Genomic DNA, 20,010 nt, shown 5'->3' with positions numbered 1-20,010 from the left:
TCATCTGCAAACTTGCTGAGGGTGCACTCAATCCCATCACCTATGTAATTGATGAAGATATTGAAAAGCATCGGTTCCAAGGCAGACCCCTGAGGGACACAGCTCATCACCAGTCTCCACCTGGACACAGAGTCATTGACCACCACTCTCTGGGTGTGGCCATTGAGCCAATTCCTTATCCACAGGATGGTCTACCCATCAATTCCATATCTTTCCAATTTAGAGATTAGGATGTTGTGTGGGACTTTGTCAAATGCCTTCCAGAAGTCCAAGTAGATGACATCAGTCAGTCTTCCCCTGATGACTGATGCATTACTCTATCATAGAAGGCCACCAGATTGGTCAGGCATGATTTACCCTTGGTGAAGCCATGCTGGCTGTCCTGGATCACCTTTTTGTCCTGCATATGCCTTAACATTGCCTCCAGGAGGATTCATTCCTTGATCTTCCCAGACACAGAGGTGAGGCTCACCTGTCTGTAGTTCCCCAGGTTTTCCTCTCTACCCTTTTAAAAAATTTTAAAGATTTTTTAAAAGATCCATCATTATGGGTTGACTTTTCATTAAGGCGGATAAGGAACAAAGACAGATAAATCGTTTCTTCAAGCAGAGAGGTTTTTCAGGAATTAGAGTACTAGAATTGCATTTGGGACATACCAGTTTAATGTTTCAACCCATTCTTGAGTTTTCCCACAACTCTCTGTCTTCAAAGTTCTCCACTACTGCATTGTCCTATCAGAATATTACAGAATCACAGAATGGTTGTGTTTGGAAGAGATCAGGTAGTCCAACAACTCTGCTCAGGCTATCCCATAGGTTTCAGCTAGAAGTGGAACATGCAGAAAAAAATATAATGCAAATATGTTTCCAGGTTATATAATATGAGCTCAATTCCAAGTTTAGCAGATACCATTGTCTTTTTTGGCCACAAGGGCACATTGCAGACTCATGGTTAACTTCTTGTCCACCAGGACTCCCACATCCTTCTCTTCAGAGCTAATTTCCAGCAGGTCAACTTGTCCAGCCGCCAACTTGTACTGGTGCATGAGGTTATTCCCCCTAGGTGAAAGACCCTGCACTTGCCTTTGTTGAACTTTATGAAGTTCCTCTCTACCCAACTCTCCAGCCTGTACAGGTCTCTCCGAGTGGCAGCACAGCCTTCTGTTGTATCAGCTACTCCTGCCAGTTTTGTATCATCAGCAAGCTTGCTGAGGGTGCATTCTGTCCCTTCACCCAGGTCATTCATGAATAAATTGAACATGACTGGACCCATTACTGACCCCTGGGGGACACCACTAGCTTCCAGCCTCCAATTAGACCATGCTGCTGATCACAACCCTGTGTGCTCTGCCATCCAGGCAGTTCTCAGTTCACTTTATGCAATTATCAAGTAGTCAGATATGGAAGGAAACTAGTGTGTTATAACTCCTTTTCCAATAACAACATTGTTTTTTTTTCAATGTAGCAGAAAAAAAAAGTCAATTATAGGTAACATATTATTGATTTTAATCAGTAATTTATGCAGGAGCGTGGACATTGATGAAGGCATTCATTGTATTGTGATACAAGGTCATGTTAACTAAGTTAGAAGTTCAAAATCTGTATGGAGCTCTGATGTTTTACATTTCATGATTGTAGGCATGCAATCATGAAAATGATGATTGCAACTACAAATCATATCCTAAAATTTTCAGCAAAACTGAATAGCTCTATCAGTTCTGAGTTATCACACTTCTTATATTTTGTATTCATGTTTTATATACACATGGAGGTACAAATGCTATTCTGAATAATCTAATTTTAAAGTTGAAAGCATCAATTACAAAAGTGCAACTCAATTAAAACTATTCACAGTAATGTCATTCATGCCTTGTCATAGCAAGATGGATTTGCAAGATTTGCTTGTACCTTAAATTTTCTTCATTTGATGTCTCAACCTAGTCATAATATTATTGTTTATATTCTACATTCCACTCCTAAAGCACTTCTAGATCTATTTAGGTCACTACTGATAAATTCACCAACATCTTTGAAGAAGAAAGCCAATATGCACATTTGTAAATTAATGTTTGGTAGCTTTTGTTTTGTTTTTATTTGTTTGTTTTGCTTGTTTGTTTCTTACATATACTGAATTTAAGAAGCATATTTATTTTTGATAAAACCCTCTCAAGATGACAAATATGTTTAATTTGCATAAAAATTAAAAAATAGAGGTTGTGTGTTTAAATGTTAATGCCATACCTTGAATTTGTACCTCCAAAGTTCTCTTTCTAGTAGAGACTGTATGAAAAATGTTTTAAGTGTATTTTCTGTAAGCATTAGGAAAAACATTTTTTACAATAAAATCTCTGACTGCAGGTCTTGTAAACTAAAAATGAAAGCCTTGTATTACATGTCTTTGCTTTACTGAGAGTGGAATTCTTTTGCACAGTTACAATTTATTGTATTATTGTGTATTAGTTTGAAGTTCAGTTTGATTTGAAGTTTCAGATTGAGCTAAGTAGATTTGATGCTGAGGTCTGTTATAATGTTAAAATACATGATGCCATCTCTGAAGTCAGTTAAGCTCCAGAAAAAGTTAGGAATAAGCAAGAATTAGACTAAATATCAGCACAAAATGCACGTCAAAATGCTGTTGTGGCATGCATGAAGGTGACCTGTGGTGGTATTGTCAATGCTACGAGATCAAAGCCTGAGTTTCTTTCTCTCATGGGCAAGTTGGCAAAGGAGACATCAGTGAAAGTATGGGACACCAAAACTTGCTCCTGTAGACTGTAAGGAGTGGCTGAGAGAAGGGGTCAAGGGTAATGTATGATAAACACTGAGTACCTCTTGAACTGTGGGTACTTATCACAGAATCATAGAATGGCTTGAGTTGGAAGGGACCTTAAAGATCATCTAGTTCCAACACCTATGCCATGGGCAGGGACACCTCCCACTAAATCAGGTTGCTCAAAGCCCCATCCAACCTGGCCTTGAACACTTCCAGACTTCCAGGGATGGGGCATCCACAAATTCTCTGGGCAATCTGTCCTCACTACCCTCAGAGTAAAGAATTTCCTTTTTTTTTTTTTTTTTTTTTTTTTTTTTTTTTTTTTTTTTTTTTTTTTTTTTTTTAATCTAAATCAATCCTCTTTTAGTTCTAAAGCTATTACTCCTTGTCCTATCAACAACACTCCTTGGCAAAGTGTCCCTCCACAGCTTTTCTGTAGGCCCCCTTTAGGTATTGGAAGGCTGCTATAAGGTCTCCCTGGAGCCTTCTCTTCTCCATGCTGAAAAATTCCAACTCCCTCAGTCTGTCTTCATAGGAGAGGTGCTCCAACCCCTTGATCATCTTTGGATGTGTCCTAATATTTCCATGTCCTTCTTGTGCTGGGGGCCCCACAGCTGAATGCAATACTCCAGGTGGGGCTTCACAAGAGCAGAGTAGATAATCAACTTCCTCAACCTGCTGGCCATGCTTCTTCTGATGCAGCCCAGGATACGGTTGGCTTTCCGGGCTGCAAGAGAACATACTTCTCATTATGCAGCTTCATTCCACTTTGTCTGTATAAAGTTCCGCTTCATTGGAAACAAAAATGTTTCTAAGGTGGGCTGATGTACATTTTTATGATGTTTTGATACAGGATATGGACATGCGTAGGCTAACTATTGAGACTGAAAATATAAATCCAAATGCCTAGTTCCAGTAACAATTCTACAGTTTGAAACAAGGTATTGTCTGAATCTGATCTGTGTGGATCTTCCCGTGGTGGCAGCTCAGCATAAAGAAATCTGGAAAATTAATCATAGCTTAATTCTTCTCTTAAACTTTTATCCTATACAATTTGCACAACATTTCCACACACTTTGGTTTCCAGCAAGGCTGTGCAGGTCAAAGGATAAAAAATGTGTTTCTGTGGAGTGCTATTATCTTTTATTACATGAAATCATAGTGTTTGGAAAAGATAAATGGGTTTTTAAGCATCTTGCCTTTTAAATGTAATTGTATAATTATTTAAATGACATCCATGTATGCCATTTTAAATTTTAATTGTAATTTGGGGAAAAAAATCCTTGACGTTTCTATTGTAAATAAATAAATAGCAGGATGTGATTATTTATTTATTTAAGAACAGTTTTTTTTTTTTTTTTTTTTTTTTTTTTTTTTTGAGGTGGGAAATGTCGGCTTATGAATTCTGCTGGAATCAGGGTGCTTCAGTTAAAAAAATAAATACATAATGTCTTTCAGATTTTTTAAATAATATTTATGCTGCTAGTTTTAATATTACTGCTACCAGAATACTGATAGTATTGTGAAAATTAGCAATAAGCTCTTATTTTTTTGTTATAGAATAACCTTTTTTTTTTTTTTTTCCCAAAAAGATTTCTGAGATACCCAGAAGATAAAGCTCATGTAAGTATTGTGTCTTTCTTTGCACCACATACAGAATGGCATGGGGAATTTATTGCTTTGGAATATCTGTTTGTTCTCTGAATAAAACCAGTCATATACTCTTTCAAGATACCAAACCAGCATCTTTTACAGTAAAAATTCATTTAAAAGAACGTTGCTAAGTCAAAGCACTTTGTTCAAGCTTTATTTATTTATTTATTTTTAAAAGTTCTTTCAACTTTCAGTCAATTGTCATTAATAGCAGGCTGTAATTTTTATCCTTGTTATAAATACTGTGTGATTATTTAGCGGCAATTGTTCCTGGGTAAGTATATGAAATATTTATTGACTTCAAATATACACACTTTTTGCTAGGAAAAAAAAAAAAAAAAAAAGATTTCTGAAGAAAATAGGGCTACGTTCTGCACAAATTGTCTATGTAATTGTAATATATATATATATATATATATATATAACTAAAAGAAACAACAAAACAAAACAAACAAAAACTCTAAATCCTATCTGGATTCTTGCTCAGTGTAAATTCTTATTTTTTTTTTTAATCTCCTAAAGGAATTGTCTACTGGTGCAGAAAATCTTGTCATTAATAAACTGATTCACTGACACTGGATTCAGTAGTCAAACAAATAATTGGCCTGGTGTTAGCAATTTATCTTATTTAGTTGTAAATAACACTTCAGCTAAATACATACATTTTTTTCAGGTAATTAAACTTTCACTTTTTAATTACTTGGTACAGAAGATGTAATTTTTATTTCAAAATTATTTTATCTTAAAGCTCTAAAGGTTTATTACAATGAAATCCTATAGCTATCTGCATAAGCATAGGACTTCTGAGTCTTTCAGGAACATTCTCTGGATGTTGAAGTTTTACTTTGTCCTTCAAATAAGAACAAAAATTCACATTTATAAATAATCTCATTAGGGTAAATCAATTAGAGCAAGATTAAAATTTACGTTACTTTACTTTACTTTACTATTTATCTTCTAGGAATACCACAGAAATTTACATCAAAAAAAAGACTGCTTCAGTCACTGAAATTCTCTAGGCTCAATATCTGACATGCAAAATGAGGATGTTTTTACCATCAGAACCCATGTTGTGGTCTTCTAAACATGAGCTATGAAATCTTGTTTTCAGTGTCCTTAAGAAAAGCAAATTAAATTGGAGAAATTAATTTCTATACAGCATATTTCCTGATCAAATAATACTTTTATTCATATATTATTATATTTATTCTTAAAATTGTTTTAAAAATTATTTGCCAAAAGTCAGTAACACCTAAATACAGGATTTCCTTTGAGAAATTTGCTGATAGTTTGTGGAATCGCAGAATCACATAATGGCTGAGGATGGAAGGGACCTTTGGAGCTTATCTGATCCACACGCCCTGCTCAAGCAATGCCACTTAGAACACGTTGCCCATGACCATGTTTGACCGCCTCTCAAAGGAGGCTGTCCCAAAGGAGAGAGACTGCACCACCTCTCTGGGCAACCTGTGTCAGTGCTCAGCCGCCATCACAGTAAAAACCCTCCTGTGTTTCAGTTTGTGCCCATTCCTTCTTGTCTTGTTACTGGGCATCATTGAAAAAGACCTGGCTCTATTCTCTTTGCACCATCCCTTCAGGTATTAATACACATTGATGAGACCCCCTGAGACACCTCTTTTCTAGGCTGAACAGTCCTGGATCCCTCAGCTTTTCCTCATAGAAGAGATGCTCCACACTCTCCATCATTTCTGTGGCCCTGTGTGGGATACTGGGCAGCCCAGAACTGGACCCAGTACTCCTGGTGTGGCCTCACCAGTGCTGAATAGAGGGGAATGCCTAACTATATGCATCCTGAGCTTGTAGATTTCTTGGTTTGTCATGGAGATTGTAAGCAATCCCATGATGATGAAGTTTCATCTGATTCTCCAGAGGTCAAGAGCTACTCAAACATTACCTTATTTTCGAGTTCCATGTGAATGCTTTATTTCAAATTACAGTAGGTACCAAAATTTTGGCAAATGAATCATGTCTCAAATATGCTTTCCCCCCCAAATTACTTTCCTTTATTTTCTGTTGTCATATAGGCATATCATGGATTAGTGAAAAAAATATATATTTATTATCTTATAAAAATTTCTGCAACAAATTGAAAAATATATGTAAAGCTCTAGGTCATATTGTGTAAAGACCTTCAGAAATTCACTAAAAAAGCACAACTTCCTTTCACAGAGGAAAGGATATTAAGATTATTTATATTAAATTTTAAGTGCTGAAATTAATATATACAGAAGTATTTAAAATAGATATTAAATACACATATGAAGATGTTAAACCTAATATTTAAAAATATTAAATTATGTCTATTTAGAGAAAAAGAAGTATGTGAAATTAGATTTAATTATAGTAGAAAACAAACTTCATGACTGATATGTATGCTTTCAAATTACCAAAATGTGTAATGCTATCTCATTAAAGTTCCTGTGAATTGTAATGTTGTGATACTCAATACACGTATACATATATATAGACAGCCAGCCATACAGAACACTGGCAGATGCACTCAACATTCAAAAACTGTAAACTCTGATGGCTACATCACGTTCCCCTCTCTGGCTTGTCAGGATTAAGCTGTTAGTGGGAATATATGTATGTATACACATCCACATTTGAGCTCAGACACTGAGTCTATGTATACATATATGTACATGTATATTTATATGTATATGTAAATAGTATATTCATAAAAATGTATATTTATATATGTGCACATATATTACATATATATATATATATATACACACAACATGGGTTGTGTATATATATTTACATATATATATACACATACATGCTCCAGCACAATATATATATATTCAGTATGCCCAATAGCTGCCCCTGGATCCCAGTCTCCTTACCACCCTGGGGCCCCTTGGGCTCCCTTCATGGTGCAGTGGGATGGGATGGGATGGGGCAGGGTGCAATGTGGGCATCATCTGTCTATTGTTGTTCTTCTGTGCTCTTTCTGTGTCTGGAGATGAACTTCTCATGTACCCTAACAGATGTACGTGATGTGTATTATATTTTGATTTTTTTTTTTTTTTTTCTGAAGGCTAAAGAATCTAATCCTCTGTTTTATTAGTAACATTTAGGGCACATTAAAACATATTTTAAAATATAGATTTTTTTTTTGTATAATTACTTTTATTTGTACCATTAATTAAAACAGAAAGGAATTGCAACATAAGCTTAGGATGACTGAAAAGTGCACATTTCAAGGACATTTTTTTTCAGATGACATTAACATCCTTTTAATGTTTTTAGTGTTATCCTTTTAAGGTTATTTTAATATTTTAGAAGTGTACATTTCCAAGTGAAAACAACAACAAACAAAAAACACACAAACCAAACCAAAAAGCAAACAAGCCATAAAGTATTTCATGAAGTTATTTAGGAAAAGACATATCAAGATTATTTTTAGAGATGATAACCTTGTCAAGCTCAGAGTCAGCCACTGCCTTTTTCAGTAAAGACTTTCAAAAAATGTTGCAAACAAACTCTGGTTTGAATCACATTAATTTTGGTAGGCTCTGGATCGAGCCCATAGTGATATTGTTATTAAAGTATGTTTGCTCTTTGATGAATTAATCCTATGGACAGTTTAAAAAAGCAACCAATGTGTATGATCTGTATGTCATTCACTAGTTATGGCATTGTGTGAATTACCAGAAAAGTCTAAAAGGCATTGGCTGTGCCTCCATAGACCATGTGGAAATCCCCTTTATCTTCCTATTATGGATTAGTGTTATGTATATTCTGGCACAGTGACAGAAAATAAAACACTGTCTTATCTCCTTCACCATTTAGAAACTCTGTTTTGATTTATTCTCTCTTTACCATTATCTCTTCAATTAAATGAAAAAAAAATCCAATAAAATGTAATTTTCTAAACCAATTTGTTCCAGTATATTTTTATTCTGCCTCCATCCTTTATAATCTTTTTTTTTTTGTCTTTTTTTTTTTCTATTTGACTTTTACTCTTGCTTTATAACTCTTTTGTGATGTTATTTCTTGTCTTCCATTTTTACTCAGCTATCAGTTTCCAGCTATCAGAAAGCTAAAGCAGTTACTATTATTTTACAACAAAAAATTCTGTTCACTTAGTCAAAGTTGGGAGCTTTTCTCAAGACACATGAGTTCGTACATCCTTGATCCATATGAGTTAGAGCTTTTCTATAAATCCCCAAAGCATTTTGTTCTCTCTGTGGAGTGCCTCTGTAAGTGTAAGGTTGTGTTTGCAGAAAGGCTAAGCATTCAAATACATGTTTCAGGGCACATACTTATTTGATGGCGAGTGATGTTAGCTGAGAGTGCTGCTACAGAAAACTGGTGAAACCAACTAAACTTTCTATCTTCATAGACTTAGCCTATCTTAGCTACAGAAAGGATGGACTGTCGCTTGGGCTGTAGTACAAAACAACACCAAAAGTATAATGCTAATAAGACACTCCACAGTCAAGTATTAAGTTCACTTGTTTTTACCCTGAATGAGAATTTTAATTAAAAAATAATAAAAAAGTAATTGCTTTAAACCATACTTTAATTTGTACTTACAGTCTAAAGATTGACTGTGAAGACAGGCGTTTCTTATTTAACATACCTATTCACTTTGCACTTATAAGACTTTTTCCATTTTTGTGGCTAAACCTTCCCTCCCTCAAGAGAGAAGGGAAGGGAAAATAGAAAAGAAAAGAGATGGAAAAAAAAAAAAAAACACATCCAAATAATAAAAGCAACATGATCTCAGGCCCATATTCCCCTGGAGCTGAACAATGAAGCAACATACCTCTATACATCTGAATTACTTAATCTGACTCTGCTGAAGATCACAGGCAGTAAAGTGAGTACCTTCTCTGCCTCAGCAGAAGGGCCTGATATCACTATATAAAGACATACCATATGGTGGTGGTTTTTTTAAGTCACAATAACAATCAAAGTATGAGATACTAATAGAAATAGAGAACAAGATTAAATCTCTACAAACTATTTTTATGCCTATTGTAACAATAACATCTAATGGACTTCTTTATCAAAAATGTTCTAGCACGACATCAAAGTAGAATGGTAATCTATGTAAATCCCATGTGCTCCAAAATTATCTTTATTCAGGTTACTTTTGTCAACACTAATCTTTTTATTCTGTCTATAAATGTCAGCCTCTTGAGATATTAATTGCCATTTAGCTTTGTAATGTCATTTATGCCTCTTGTTGAACAGTGCTAGGCAATGTGTTTAACAACCATCCTATCGTTACATATTCTGGATTGCAAATATTGAAAGGGAAATTGTTTGTGCAATGCCTCTTAATGATGTTATTAAGAACAGTTCCCCTGCAGTGAAATGCTTAAATAACAGTGAAAACAAAGTCAAGGCTTCCAGAAAGCATACCATAAATGTAAAAAAATGATGATTCTCTGATTCATTCTCTTCAAGTTGAGCATGTTTTCATGCATTCTAAAAATAAAATAAAATAAAATATAAATAAATAAATAAATAAAATAAAATAAATAAATAAAGGAATATAATGTCAAAATAATTTTATCTTTGCGATTTCTACTGTGCTGGAATTCAGCTGGTGGTTCAGTGAAAGCTAAGGGTTTTGTCTGTTTGTTTTCCATATTTGTTGTTAGTTTGAGACTTCCTGTCTCTTTCTTTAAATTCACACATTCACATAATATGGCTAATCATATTATACATTACACTCTTCCTTATATTTAAGAGAACTACTTATATGTCTGTCATTCTCACATCTTTAAGTTGAAATGACACAGTTTTCTTGACTTCAGAAGGACCAAGATTTTACTAATTATCTGTTCTTTCCGAGTATATGACATTATGAAACATCTTGACAAAAGGTAAAAAGGTATACCTACTCCTGAGTTTGAGTTCTATGAACTAAAAAAAAAAAAAAGTAAGAATAGTGCTAATAAACTGTGATTAATTTTATTATGGAAATGCTAAGAACTTCTATTTTGCAGCTATCATACATTAATTTAGAATAAAGGACTGAGGCAACCTTACTTCCTGAATAGGTGAAAAGGTGCAAAGAACAAAAAAAGACAGTCATCCTTTCTAAATAAGGAAATGAGAGAAACACGTATTTCTCTCCCTTGACTTCAGGCATCTAAAGAATAGATCTACATCAAAGCTCATTGCTTAGATTTCTACCAGAAACTGCTTTCACTTAAGGAGTCCTCAGTTACAAGTCTTTAGCTCATAACCTCTGTGGTGGTTTCACACAACTAAACTCCACCACACTGCTCTCTCACTTCTCCTCCTCAAAAGGACAGGGGGAGAAAATATGATGAAAACAAACAAACAAACAAACAAACAAAAACTCATAGGTTGAGATACGGATTTTGTCATGGGCAAAATGGGCTCAACATAGGGAGGTTAGTGTAATTCATTCCCTAATGCTAACAACAGACTAGAGCTGTGATAACTAAAAGCAAACTAAAACCATGTTCACCCCATCCACCCTCTTCCACCTCCTCCCCCCAGGTGGAACAGGGGAATGGGGAAAGTGGTCAGTCCATAACACTTTGTCACTGCTGCTCCTTCACGGTCACTCTCCACCCCTGCTCCAGCATGGGATCCCTTCCACAGAATGCTGTCCTTCCCAAACTGAGCCTGCGGGAGCTGCCCAGAGGCAGCAGGTCTTCAGGAACTGCTCCCACATGGGTCCATAGCATGGGGTCTATTCCCCAGAAGCAAACCGCTCCAGCATGGGTCCCCCACGGGCAGCAACTCCCCTCAGACCCCCTGCTCTTGCGTGGGCTCCTCTCCATGGGCTGCAGCTCCGGCCCGGGCCCTGCTCCTGTGGGGGCTCTCCATGGGCTGCAGCCTCCTCCAGACCACGTCCACCTGCTCCACCGGGGGCTCCTCCATGGACTGCAGCGTGGAGATCTGCACCATGTGGGACCCATGGGCTGCAGGGGGACAGCCTGCTCCACCAGGGGCCTCTCCACAGGCTGCACAGGAAGTTCAGCTCTGGCTCCTGGATCACCTCCTGCCCTCCTTCTGCACTGACCTTGGGGTCTGCAGGGCTGGTTCTCAGAAAATTTTCTTACTCCTCTCTCCCAGCTGCTGTTGAGCAGTATTTAATTATTTATGTATGTATGTATGTATGTATGTACGTATGAATGCTCTCACAGAGGCATGACCAGCATTGCTCATGGCCTCAGCTTTGGCCAGCAGTGGGTGCCTTTTGGAGCCAGCTGGAACTGGCTCTTACCTAACATGGGAAAACTTCTGGTCTATTCTCACAGATGGCACCCATGCAGCAGCAGCAGCAACACCCCCCCCCCCCCCCCCCCCCCCCCCCCAAAAAAAAAAAAAAAAAAGCCATGTAAACTCTATACAACACTGTAGTCTTCCCTTTCTGTTTATAACTTCCCTCTCGCATACCCTTACATACATCTGAGGAAGTAATTTTTACCCTCACATTCCAAAAACTGATCATCCTTCTAGTGTTGCACTGGCATATTCTGAAAACATTGCTATAGCTCTAATGGTAGGGTTAGAGGGAAGCAAATACAATTAACACTTGAATTGTCTTTTCTTTCCCCTCCCCTTTTTAAGCACCTTGCTTTATAATTTTTAGTTTATAATCTTATACTTGATAATAAACAGAATTTAATGGACAGCATTAGTAAAGTAGGTATTTAGAGAGCCATAAGCATATCTCATTAATGTACATGCACAAGCTTTAAAAGTTAACTCCGCAGTTTCTGCAAAATAGAGCATGCTTCAATCAGCACTACTAGAGTAACAAATCAGAGCAACAAGTAAAAAAAAAAAAAAAAAGAGGGGTTCTTGTGGAAACTTTGGAGTTATTTTTGAAGACATTTGGAGGGTGTATTTGCTGCCCTGGACGAGATGTTGAGAGGACGATGTTCTTCTAGGGAGCCCCCCATTTTAGCCTAAAGGAATAGATTACCAATATTTAGTTTCTGCTATTACTTTAAATGAATGTGTGGAAAATTGCAGGAGAATTTTTGGTATGTGTATTAGACACATCTCCTAAATTAAATTATTAATATGCTTCTTTATAACCTTTGATACTTTGAAAAAAAACACCCTGCCCGCCTCGATCTCCTGCTCCGCTGCAGAATGCGTCTGCCCTGGAGCCAATCGCTTTGGCGAGAGATGAGGTCTTCTGGAGAAGAGGAGGCTCAGGGGCGACCTTATCGCTCTCTATAGGTACCTTAAAGGAGGCTGTAGCGAGGTGGGGATTGGTCTGTTCTCCCACGTGCCTGGTGATAGGGTGAGGGGGAATGGGCGAAAGTTGCGCCAGTGGAGGTTTAGTTTGGATATTAGGAAGAACTTCTTTACCAAAAGGGTTGTTAGGTGTTGGAATAGGCTGCCCAGGGAAGTGGTTGAGTCACCATCCCTGGAGGTCTTTAAAAGACATTTAGATGTTGAGCTTAGTGATATGGTTTAGTGGAGGACTTGTTAGTGTTAGGTCAGAGGTTGGACTAGGTGATCTTGGAGATCTCTTCCAACCTAGATGCTTCTGTGATTCTGTGCGTCTACAAATAAAATTAACTCCGTTCCAGCCAAAACCATGACATGTGACCCAATATCTCAAATTTGAGGTTAGATAAAATTAACTTTTATATAAGATACCATTTTCTAGTACTGTAGATAATTAAACATTGAAACACTACCATAGGTAGTGGTGGATAAACCGAGAACTGCAATTTGAATCAGATCAAATATCTTTCCAAAAATACAACTTTGATTTTTGGAAATATTCTCTAATCTGCATATGCAGAAGGTAAATTTTGATAATAGAATTACTTTTGGCATTGAAGTCTAAATCTAGATATTCAGTTGAAGTGAATAGAATTTTATAATTGAGATATATTGAAACTGCATTAGGTGACCAGAATTTAACTTCGTGCAGTTGTAAACTGATCCAAAATAAAGTACCCACTGCTGTGACACCGAAAACCTCTTAATTTAGCTTAGTATCCTGTCTTAATAGGAAAATTACAGATTTTATTTTTGCAGACTTTTTTTTTTTTTTGTAAAATCAAGGCTTTCTATAAATTTAACAAAGAGCTGAAGATCTACACAATTTAAAGTACATGTACTTATTTACTGTTACAGGACACAATTTAAAGTGTCCTGTAACAATAAGCACATACAGATCCCTGACTAAATATGTCACTGTCAAGATTCTTCTACTTCAACCAATCACAGGTCTTATTTAATGAATTTTAGATCAAATATTAGAGGTCTCTTAGGTGTTCAACTGCTCTTCTCTGTCAACCTAGGTGAAGGAAACTTCCATTCGCTGGGAAGGAAATAATATTTTTACTGTGTAGTGCAACCTGTTTTGTTACTCCTACACTTTATTCTAAACAATACAACACCCTGCAAAGTTACCTTCGGAGGAATGTAACTTCAGAGACTGTGCAAAAATCTACAGAATCTTAAATAATGACATTTCTTGACATTTGACTTTGAAATTTTATTTGGTTTATATTTTTGTTCCTTATTTCTTTTATAATATCTTTTCATTGAAACATGGAACTGTTTTTTGTTGTTGTTGTTGTTTGTTTGTTTGTTTTCTTCCAATTTTTATTCAATGGATAACTAACAAAAATATTCATTCTTCTTCATTTGTACTTTGGGTAAACAGTGCGAATGGTGTTTTACTAAGGCATAATAAATGCAGGAGTGATTTTACTTCAAGGTGTACAGGATACAGCAATCTCCGTTCCCTGTGAGTGGTGGAGTGATTCAGTTGACACTTCAGCTCATTCAAGACAAGATGTCTGTTTCATTCTTGCAACTACTTTTTCAACTCTATAAGGACATGAAAATGACTACAGACTTTTATGAATTTAGAGTGTATCCACAAAGACATGGAGTGTAGTACTATCTTTACAGAGATCAGAATTTTGATCAGAATCTGACATTTGCTGAATAACACATTTTAATTCTAATTTTGAAATAATGCATTGCTCTTCTCTAACTGAATTAAATATGAAGTAATATATCTGGCAGGCATCCCATAGTTTTTGAATATTGATAAACAATAAACTTCAACGATATTGGGTTTTGTTCCCATAGGCTGATGGCTTTTTACTGAAATCTGAATTCAGAGGAACATAAAATACAATAGGCAACTTGTCATTGTCAGAGAACAGAAGGGCTAATTAAAAGTACATTAGGAAAAAATAGTTAAAAAGAAAAAAAATGTTTCTTAATGTTTAATGGAATTATAATTAAATATAAACATATTTGTTTGGTTTGGGTTTGGTTTTAGAAATTTTTATGTAAGATCTGTGTAAGCATGATGGACAGGGGAACGCCAATTTAGACTCTAATAGGTAAAAACTTGCACACTCTGTGAAACTAAGGAAGCACATAAACCTTTTATGCTCTAAGAAGATGTTTTAGTTGCATAAGTAGAATAGTTTACATTTGATAGATGTATATATTTCAGAACAGTCTTGCTGGTAATAAATGCACAATGCATGTCACAAACATTGATTGTCTTGTAGATGATGCATCTCTTTTTTTAACAGCTCAAAGTTTCAGTGATTTGAAGTTTTAAATCAACTAACTGGAAAGTTGACTTACTTTATTTCTTAATAAAGTATTCAGACAATAAACAATCCGTTATTTCTACTATCAAAGGTTAATGGGCTTGGAAAAACTGTCTTGACTCTGAATAACAGACTACCACAATTATTCAGTAAAGATACAGCCATGAGAAGTGATCACAGAAACTGTGTTTTGTTTTTTTTTTGTGGCTGTTAGAATATAAACAATGTAGGATTGCTGCAATATTCCCTTGACACTAAGAAGCTTAATGGTACTCTTGGCTGCATTAGGCAAAGTATCGCCAGCAGGTCAAGAAAGGTGATCCTTCCCCTCTATTCAACATTGGTGAGGCCACACCTAGGTGTACTGCACCCAGCTCTGGTGCCCCCAATACAAGAGCGACATGGACATACTGGAAAGAGTCAAACTTAAAGCCACTGAGATGATCAGGGGACTTGAGCACATCTCCTTTGTGGAGAGACAGAGAATTGGGACTGTTGAGGCTGGAGAAGAGACAGCTGGGGGGGGGATCTTATCAATGCCTATAAACACCTGAAGGTTCAAAGAAGATGGAGCCTTCTCAGTGGTGCCCAATGACAGGACAAGAGACAATGGGCACAAACTGAAACACAGGAAATGCAGCCTAAACATCAGCACTTCACTGTGCAGGTGATGGAGCACTTGAATAGGTTGCACAGAGAGGTTGTGGGGTCTTTCTCTCCTTGGAGATCTTCAAAAGCTGCTTGGACAGGGTCCTAGGCAATCTTCTCTACATGTCCTTTTTTGCACAGGAGGGTTGGACCAGATGAGTTCCAGAGGTTCCCTCCATGCTTTTATTCTGTGATTAAAGAGATCAATTTTATATACACATGAACAAAAGAAATACTGAGATATAAATCGATAAACAAAACCAGATATATGACCATATTAATTATCTAAGATTTACAAAACCAAAATTATTTCAGAGAAAAAATGTCCATGTTTCAGAGAAACTCTCTGGTTCAGTACACAGACTAAACACAGATATGACATAAATAAAGTGACTGGAATAACTTACCTGTATGCTATGTAGTTTTTAAGACTCATTTCATCCTTTCCAGCAAAATATACACATATGAAAGAGACTCCCTGAGATAACTGCTGTTCAGGAAAACAAATTATGTTTTTTAAAGGTTAATAAAGAGCCATAGAATATGAGGGCAATTTTCAAATAGTTTTTTGTCCAGCTTAGTCTAGATGTTAAACTTATCTAAAGAATATGTCTGAGTCAGAGATTTCATCATCTTTATCCAGGTTTCGATGCATAGTTGCTCTACTGATATTTAGATGTATGATCTATTGGCAACATATACTGTATGTACTTCGTAGGAAAGCTGACCTAAGTGTGTGTGTTGGAGGGGGAGAGGGGAGTAAAATGATTTAATCCTTTCTCTGACTTAATAGGAATAATTTTTTTCATTAGGAGGTCACATTGAAGTTGGGGTGAGAGATGGTTATTTCTACATTGTGTGTATTTTTAAATACATTTTTGAGTATTTTTATACTCTGTAATACCTTGCTAAATATACATATATATTAATATATATGAATATATATTTCATATACTTAGTTCAGAGAAGTGACTGTAGATACTAATCGTCAGCACGATCTTGGTGGAATGGTCTAATTCAAAATTTCACGAGTTCCCCATTTAGTGTTTTTGCCATCTAAATTCCATGTTCTTGCAGCTAGATTTTTACTAGGGTCCAAAATAAATTAGGTTTCTTAGGTTTATCTCCTAAATTAGGAGATATCTGCATGCAAGTTGATATCTCATTTCCCTGTGATGAAGCACATTTAGTCCTTCTGTGTTATGAAGCCTCTTCTATACTTACAACAGCGTTGTAATACAAAAGCTTCTAATGTGCTCAGAAGAAAGGAAGTTCAAGGTAGAGCATTTTCCCCAATAATTTCTTCAACTCTATAGCATTGCACCAGCACATATGTTCTTTAACCCTTTCATAATGTTACAGATGTGTTTACCACAGGAACTACAGAACACAGAATAATTCTGCTTTACAGAAACCAATAAATAAATAAATAAATAAATAAATAATAATTATCAATCTACATATCAACTTCACAACTACAATCAATCTTCAACTTCAACTTCTATTGTCAAGAAACTATGGATACCAAATCTATTCAAGAAAGGGATTCTTATTTGATCTTAATTTCATCTTCTCTCTGCTTTTCTTCTACTTCTTCGTCTTGGTGAGTATCTTCTATGTACATTTTCATGCTTAGATCTTCCCTTCCCTTCCCTTTTTCCCCTTCCCTTTTTCCCCTTCCCCTTCCCCTTCCCCTTCCCTTCCCTTACCCTAGGAAACAGAGACATTCATGCCTCCAAAATATCTTTCAGATGATTTGCAGACTCTGACAGAGATCATTAAATCAGTAATATTTTGTAAAAATATATAGTCTATCTTCAGGTGAACAACATCATACTTACAATAATTATTTTGGTCTTATTTTAAGATTTGGTCTGCCTAAATCTAGAAAACATGGTCTTTTATTTGAGCTGTATTGAAAATGTCTCACTCAGCTAAATTTACATTGACTGCTGTAAATGGGTTTGTGTCTCTTCATGCCTTCTCTTTAACCCTATTTTTATTAAAGGGTCATAGTCTTAGAAAGGTCTATTTCTGGAAAGGTTTATGATGAAGGATATTTTAATGAGATTTTCATGTTATACTGTTATAATACTATTTTGAAAATTAAGGTTTCAGTATAGCTATCTCTTCCCCAGTTTATTTTGCCTTATTTTTGATTTGCTCAGTTTTGTTTCTGCAAAATATTTCTTCTTTAATTATTTTGTTACCTGTTAATTGATAACAAAGACTTAGAATCATTATAGACCACCGGTTGTTGCATTTAAAGTCAACATTATATTGTCTGAATTTGATTTTACTTCAATTTCTCTTCCTTGCTCTATGCTTCTCTAAAAGCATTGCCCTTGTCACATCTGGTATTTAGGGATTATGAAGGATTGAAAGTGATCGACATAAGAGATTAGAGATGTCTCCAGTCTCAGTTTTTGTTGTTGTTGTTGTTGATAATGTTTCTTCATCTTTCTTGTGCTTTTGTTATTTTTTATTTTTTATTTTTTATCTTTTCTCTTTCATGACTTCAGCTATTTTGGACTTCATCCAAAAATATAAGCTTGTTTGGAAAAATTCATTGCAGAACTTTAAATAAATAAATGAATACATAAACAAGCAACAATAACAATAACAAACAAAACAAAACCCAACAAAAACAACAACAACAAAAAACAGAAATATTATTTTTAGAAGATGGAACTCCAGTGCCAATTCCATAGCCTAAAACATTTGCTTCACATCATTGGGCTGATCTAATTAGCTTATGGCAGAAGAAGCATCTCTAAAAGGTCACAGTATGTAAAAATAAGAAGCCACATCATGGCTCATCTTAGGAATCTCTGCCACTGATGTAAAAATGATGTGTCTTATGCATTCATATGATTTGTGCATTCTATGTCTTGAACATCATCATAAATCATGCCATCATTCATTTTCTAAAGTGCCCAGTTATACATATATAGTCCAGACTGTATGTAGTGTAAGAGTGCCAGGCATAATGATATTGGCAAAATTGTGTGAAAACATGGTAAGAAATGCTAGCAGCAATATTATCATAAACTGAGACATGATGGGGCAGATCTAGAGGTGAAAGAGAAGGAAAGCTCTAGTTTTCACTGCTGAAGGAAAGATTTCCTAATTTCTGAAATCTGAGATTTTAGGAACTGCTTCATCTTGTCTGGAGATTTGAAATCCCTATGTTATTTAAAGGATTTTAAAAAGTATCATATGCCAAAAAATATGAGCAACACGTTGGGTAAATAGTAAATAAATAAATCTTAGCTCATGTCAGTATCCTGACAGCTACATTGTTATTCCTACATTTTCCTACATAGCTACTCTTATGTCAATGGATATATTACTGGTTTGTAAAACCCAAACACTATTAAACTCATTGCTTTGTCACCATGTTCAAAAAACATAAAAAGTAATCTTCACAGTCCTTAGAGAAGTAATCAGTTAATAACCTGGATCTTCAGATGACAGAATGCATCACAGTTGTTTCAAAAGAAATAAGATCTGAGATGCCTAACTGTATGTCTGATTCTGGCCCACTATTTACCATATGGTAACCTGTGAACTGTATGATCTCTCTAAAGCTTTTCCAGCACAATTCACTTTGATTTTATGGATCACGTATTATCATTGTGCCTTGCTATGGTATGAACACCTTCATTCATACAAAATCCCTTCCTGAAGAATGTACAGACTGGCTGAATACGGGCAAAATGAAAAGTTGGATGACCTTCATAGTAATATAAAACACACCAGGAGGTAGTTATAAAATGAACACCAGGTCCCCAGACTCCACATTATTTGCATGTGGTCTGCTTAAGCTGTGTTAGCAAACAAGTAGCAGGACATTATTTTATCATTTATCCTGCTTGTAAACCTCAGCAATTAAGAAGTGGTCTTACTGATCATTTTAGAATTACTTAGTTACAAGTAAATATGACTGCCTTGTTGTATTTATATTTAGCAAAGTCCATCTTATTCTTTGAAACTTGTCAGACCTTATCTTGAAGCAAAACAGAAATATTAGATTTTTTTTCTTCTAGGATAAAACCAGTTCTTATTGCAGCAAGTTTGAAAATGATAAATATTTCACAGCCCTCCTAATCACACATGGGACTTTTTGGAAGATTCTGTAAATATGGACTGAAGTAAATATTTTAGAGTGATGAACACTAGTGACCTATCCTGGATAAGATGAAGATGTGAATAACTCAGTACTAAGGATCAAAACTATTTAGAAGTGATCTGCCATTCTCTTACTGCGTTCTCCACAGTTTAGCTCTTCGTCAAACGTAAGGAAATATGAAAAGACTTGCACAGCTTGCCTTAGTTCTGCTGTCACTGAACTCATTTC

General features: G+C 35.7%; 1 long non-coding RNA gene across 1 annotated transcript; it reads left to right on the top strand.

Moving 5' to 3' along the window:
- Positions 1 to 3,476: 3,476 nt before the first annotated feature.
- On the top strand, positions 3,477 to 5,560 carry LOC121062479. The gene is made up of 3 exons (XR_005815575.1): positions 3,477 to 3,588; positions 4,365 to 4,395; positions 5,387 to 5,560. It is a non-coding gene; the product is annotated as an uncharacterized LOC121062479 (long non-coding RNA).
- Positions 5,561 to 20,010: the final 14,450 nt, after the last annotated feature.

This window comes from Cygnus olor, chromosome 1 (genome assembly GCF_009769625.2).
Source record: "Cygnus olor isolate bCygOlo1 chromosome 1, bCygOlo1.pri.v2, whole genome shotgun sequence".
In the NCBI taxonomy this organism is placed as follows: Eukaryota; Metazoa; Chordata; class Aves; order Anseriformes; family Anatidae; genus Cygnus; species Cygnus olor.
The sequence above is the reverse complement of the archived record's forward strand: the minus strand, read 5'-3'. Positions and strand labels throughout refer to the sequence as shown.